Source organism: Syzygium oleosum, unplaced genomic scaffold (genome assembly GCF_021117445.2).
Source record: "Syzygium oleosum isolate NSW1041296 unplaced genomic scaffold, Sole_v2.1 Sole_v2.16, whole genome shotgun sequence".
Taxonomy (NCBI): Eukaryota; Viridiplantae; Streptophyta; class Magnoliopsida; order Myrtales; family Myrtaceae; genus Syzygium; species Syzygium oleosum.
This window is the reverse complement of record NW_026607500.1, coordinates 6,125,071-6,130,737: the sequence shown is the minus strand read 5'-3', so window position 1 is coordinate 6,130,737 and position 5,667 is coordinate 6,125,071. Positions and strand designations below refer to the sequence as shown.

Sequence of the window (5,667 nt, the reverse complement as noted above, 5' to 3'; positions counted from 1 at the left end):
ATTGATCATGTCTTTTTACATAAAAGATGAGAACACATAGGATTTTGACATGTGAAACAACCATTGAAGCCTATATTACTAGGCTTTTTCACTATATATATTAGTTTAAGAAGTCCGTCTTTTGTTTCTAATTCGGATACTTTGCAGAACGTCATCGAAATAACGGTAAACACTTTCATTGCCTATACATTATTAGGATAAGAGAAGCTAATACATGCATATAATGTCGCCTGGGTTTATATTGTTTGTGATTGGGCAATAAGCAGTATCAATGGCAGTCCTCACATGAGAAGAGAATGAGGGGGAAGATATTGTCATTTGTACCAAGTTCAACTATTCAAGGATTAAAGTTTAGTATCAAAGGTTGTTGAGGCATGTACCTCTCTTAATTTACATTGGTAAGCTCGACATCTATAGCTCTCTTGGGGCACCCCTCGTTTACACGATTAGAAAGCCCTTGTTCAGCAGATGGTATGCCTTGCTTATTGGTCAAAACGTCGTTGTTTTGGGTGGAGTCGCATGACGGAATTGGAGGGAAATGAGTGCTTTCTAAAGTTTCAACAGCTGCAATCTCACTGCCACCATCATCCATACCCCTATCTCTAAATTTGCCCTTCCTAAAAGTGTGGGAGTTGACATCTCTTTGGTAAAATCTTCTTCCTAATTCAACAATCTTCTCCCACAATGAACCTGAAGAACTTGTTACTTCATGCCAATTTCTTTTGACAAACATTACCACGAAAATGAGGAGAGCAGAAACTGCAGCAGCTCCAGCAATCAAGAATATGCCCCAAAAACTGTCAAGACCCAAGCTGTCAGAAGAAACCAAGGAATTTGAATTCTGGCAGTTGGTTTTCGATGTAAGCCACGCGTTTTCAATTTCTGTCATTTTAGGCCCTTCAATCATGCTGAGGATTGCTTGCGAAATATCCGGTACCAGCGGAGACCCTTTGGGGAAAACCTGTAAACCAAAAGAAGCAGAACATGAGATTTTTCAATCAAAGTATTAACTACTAAACCTAATAATTGAAAATTTTGAGAATTTTCTCTTTTAGCCAGAACTGAGGGATCGAGGACTTTACGAAGCCAAATCCAGCAGTTTTAAATGTTGGAATCATGGTATATTTGTTGCAATATTGCGAAAGAATAAGTTTAAGGTAGGGGACTTCGTGGAATGCCGCTGCAATCCTGCCCTTTGCGCTTCCATTGGAAAGAAGCGCATCGCATTCTTCAGGAGAGTGATACGATATAAGTTTGGAATCATCGAACTTCATTTGCTTTAGCATTCCATAAACGAAAGAGCCATGTTGGTAGCCCACGTTTTCTCCACTCTTTAGGAGCTGATCCACATCAGTCACAGTTGGTTGAAGATTTTGCACCACCAAAAGAGAGCTCAAGCTTGCCGTATAACTTTGCGTTAGTACAAGTACCACGAAAACCCAAACGATCACAACGAATCTTGCTAAGTTGCTAAGTACTCTCTCCCCTGCAATCCAAATTAAGGGTAACCACATAAATTCTCCTACAACGATATGTAAATTGTAATGTTCGATTTATCTATTAAAGTGAAGGGTGATTACTTTGTGCAAAGACCACGGTTGAAAAGGAGAACCAGAAGCTCGTGCCAACTTGATGCGCAGCCGGACCCCTGAAATCTTCGTTAATCCGATGTTCAAGAATCCACACAACCAATGCTATAAACACAAAGAAGCATAAGGTAGTTAGCCAAAGGTCCCAAGTGAGCGGCTTCAAGAAAACCCAAGCATTCTTGCTCCTGTTGTCCTTGTATGGCACGAGCATTGCACCACCTGATTCGGTGTATGGTAAGGTGAAATCCACGTATAATGATCTGTTCGCTATGATTGTCGTATCACCCACTGCTGCATCATAATTCTGTTCCAACAAAAGGAAGGGAATTGTTTTCTTTGTCAACCACATGATAGCATAGTAATTTTCAACATGTAATCCAAGGAAATCGAGCACTTGCAATGAGCTCACCTGGTAAAATACTTGATCAATCATGTCATTGTAACTGCCAGCGCTACTTCCATTAGGCAAGGCAAATGGAATAAGGTCGTAAGCCACGGCATAAGGCAATTTTTCTATGACGGCTTGAAAGATGTCGATACAGTATCCAGTGACTTGGGATGTGTTCGTGCTAGGATCTCGAGTCACCTTCACAAATTGGTTAAAACCGTCCTTCACGGGAACTAAGATTTTCAACCTCTTGCCATTTGTGGGAATCTCCCAACCCTTAGGAATAGAGATGGAATCTCCTGGCCATATTATAGATTGGAGATTCCTCTTCAAAGTAGAATATTTGCTTGTGTTGAATGAACTCAAATTTCTTAGCAGCCCATTTTCTAGCGTCCAAAACCCGATCCCTCTTGCTGCATTTCCATTGATATTAACAATCTGGAACACTGATGACTCTAGCTGGCCATCAATGAGGCTAAAATTTCCAAGAAGGCCCGTGAATGTTGTATTGGCTAGTCCTTGGAGAAGTTTCTGACCATTTTGAGAGACCCCAATAGTGTCGAGATCCGTTGCATCTGTCGAAGCCTTCAACATCTGGAAGGTAAAATTGGCCACACCCATTTCCTCGACAACCATTGCCAGAGCCCGAGCAGCATCATAAGCCCAGTATCCAAAAATGTTCAACGTAGGATCAAGGATGGATGGATTGTCTTGTTGGAATTTCGTCTTCCATCGGACCATGAAGTTGTCCAGGTTCGGTGTGTCCGGGATATAAGTCTTAATGCCCAGTACTCCTTGCATCGAACTAGCGACAACAGATGTATCCACAGAACTCAATAGATCCGTGATCCCACTAGTCAAGATCCACACATAACCTTCACTCATCATTCCCACCTCTATTGCTTTGGCAAATAGCCGAGAACTGAGAGTAGGTAACATGTGCACAATGAACACCCTCGTTTGCATCGTCATTAACTTGTAGAGTTCCTGTACGATTTGATCGTCCGTGGCTGAAGGAGGAATAAAGCTCCTATAGGGCACTCGTATGTCGACTTCTTCCAAAGCATCCATAAGAGAAGGTACGATGCCTTCTCCAAACTGATTGTCCACATATATGAGGACCGATTCTTTCCACCCAAAAGCTTGGATGACCGCGCTTATGGCATTCACTTGGGACGAGTCATTTTGTGCGACTCGAATGAAGTAAGGTCTCCGAATCGAACTGAGGGAAGGACTAGCAGCAGAAAAAGAGATGATGGGCACATGAGACTTGTTTCCAAGGTCAATGATGAAGTCTGCTTGCGCGGAACCTTCAGGGCCTATTATGGCTTGGACTTGCTTATTCTTTATCAAATCAAGTGCTGCTAGGGTGAGCCAAAAAAGACGGTGAAACAACAACAATACGGCAGATTATGGAAATTCTTATTGGAAAAGGCATAGCATCGATCAGAAGTCAAAACTGGATGCAGTATTATAACAATAGAAATGTTTAAGAAAAAGGAAAATAGGAGTTTGAAGTTGGAAAAGAAATTGTACTTAATATTATTTAAAGATATAATCTTTTGACCTTATTGCAGGCATTTGGTTGTCGCCTTAAGAACCAAATAACAGTGCATAAATTGGCTCAGACACTATCAAATTGATTCTTCTTCGTCGTTGAGTTGACCTCTTTACCTCGTGGCATCAGAAAATTCCACTCTAGAATCCAAGCCCCATATTTCAATTCTATGGATTTTGTGAGGTCAGACCTTTGTGATGTTATATTATATATGAATTCTCTCAGCATCCATACTAAACAGCTTTCATGTATTGACAATCAAATTTTTTTTTTGGTCGAATTTAAAACTAAATGTTTTTTTTATATTTCTCTATTAATAATGCACCTTCTATGGAAATAATTCATCATTGACTCAACTGGACACAGCTCGTTAATCATGATATTTCACTCAACTAAAGAAATAATCAGTACAATCACGTAGAGATATGCACCCCATCAATATTTTCCCATAAAAAAGAATTTGAAATCATCTTTATCAATCGTCCGCGCTGAAATGACTATTTTCTAATTTGAAAAGCAAATTAGTTTTATACGCTCTTTTTCGAAAAATGCAGGTACGTAGCACGTGTCTTTTGCGAGACTATTCCTAACAAGATTCACCAATCATTTACACGCAGATATTACTTTAAAGATATATACTACATTTACACCGGGACAAGAGTCACGGGAGAGCTGCATATTCTACAAAGTCGCACGAAAATAAACAATATAGTCACGACCCCGGAAGCACGGTCAAATTTTGACTTCAACTCGATCGATTCTATCCAAGTTGCCTTCTTTTGGCGATTTTTCATAATGATAAATTAAATGGTTCCACGGTCAAATGTTACGCTCGGAGACTATGAATCCTCTCCATTTAAGCGTCAAGCTGTCAGTCAAAAACGACCGCAAGACTTGTGGGATATATTTATATATTTCTGACTTTCGTGCCCGTCCTCACTCTCAGTGTGAAAGAGATCAAATTCAATCTCAAGTACCAACTTGCTGTTATGTTTGAATCTATTAGAAGATGATAATGACTTCTATTTCACAATGGTTACAACCTGCTTGAAAATAATGCTTGAAAGTCTAACTGGGAATTCTTGTCAAATTTCAATTACATAGAAACTGAAATGTTCATATGATTGGCAAATGCGTCATCATGAACATTAATTGGTTTTATCTTGCATCACACAAACAGCTGCACAAAATACTTTATCCTCTACGACAAGATGTGTATTAACCCAGAACCAAACCACTTCCAAGTTCAAGCAGAGATTAAACCCATAAATATTCGATAAAAAGAAAAGATTAACCACCACACGATTAACAGAAGAACAAAAGTCATAACCCCAAAACTGGTGTGGTCATGTAATTCCGGAAAAGTGTCATGACCAGTCACTTCATTAGAGAGAGAGAGAACCTGCAGCGGCAGCAGCAACCTCATCTTGTTTGGAGTCTCTAACGTTGAGGACGAGCCTGGTCTTGTAGGAAGGGTTTGAACTATAAAAGTCGGCAAGAGACATGTTAATGCAGCTCAATCGCATCTGACCCACCCACGTCTCGAGATCAAGCACCACCCCAACATTCACCGGGATCGTCGTGGCATTGTTGTCGTTACTGCTTTGCGCCACAGTGACCCAAGGGCCGTCGCCAAAGGTCGCGACGATCGCAAAAAAGGAGGGACCCATAAAGAGGAGCTTTACAACATCGAAGGAAATTCCTGCAGGAGCCATTGGAAAGGGTTTTGGGAAAAGGCTAGTGTGACTTCGTAAGAGAGACACAGAGAGAGAGAGAGACTCTGAGGACATGCTGATGCTGGCGATGTATTTATAATGGGGAAGACCTTTGAAAAGTAAGACAAACGCGTGGAGAGCTTCCATTCAAGGAATAGCTCGACTAGGGCGGGACCCTTCTGGGATTGCTCGACCTCCGGTAGTACCAACACTTCATGATTTCTTTTTTTTTTTTTCAAGTTATTATTTTGGATGAAGAATATCAGATATTCTTGAACCCCAGGATTGTCTATACCATCATTTTTTTTCCCTGGTTTTTCCATCTTGTTTTGAAAAACTGATGTTGGAACTTGGTTTGAGTGCTAGAAACGACTCCAGAACTTTTTAAAGACTAAGAAATGTAAAGCCTTCGATATG

General features: G+C 40.5%; 1 pseudogene; it reads right to left on the bottom strand.

The window, feature by feature from the left end:
• Positions 1–369: 369 nt before the first annotated feature.
• Positions 370–5,397, bottom strand: LOC115684368 (glutamate receptor 2.1-like; annotated as a pseudogene).
• Positions 5,398–5,667: the final 270 nt, after the last annotated feature.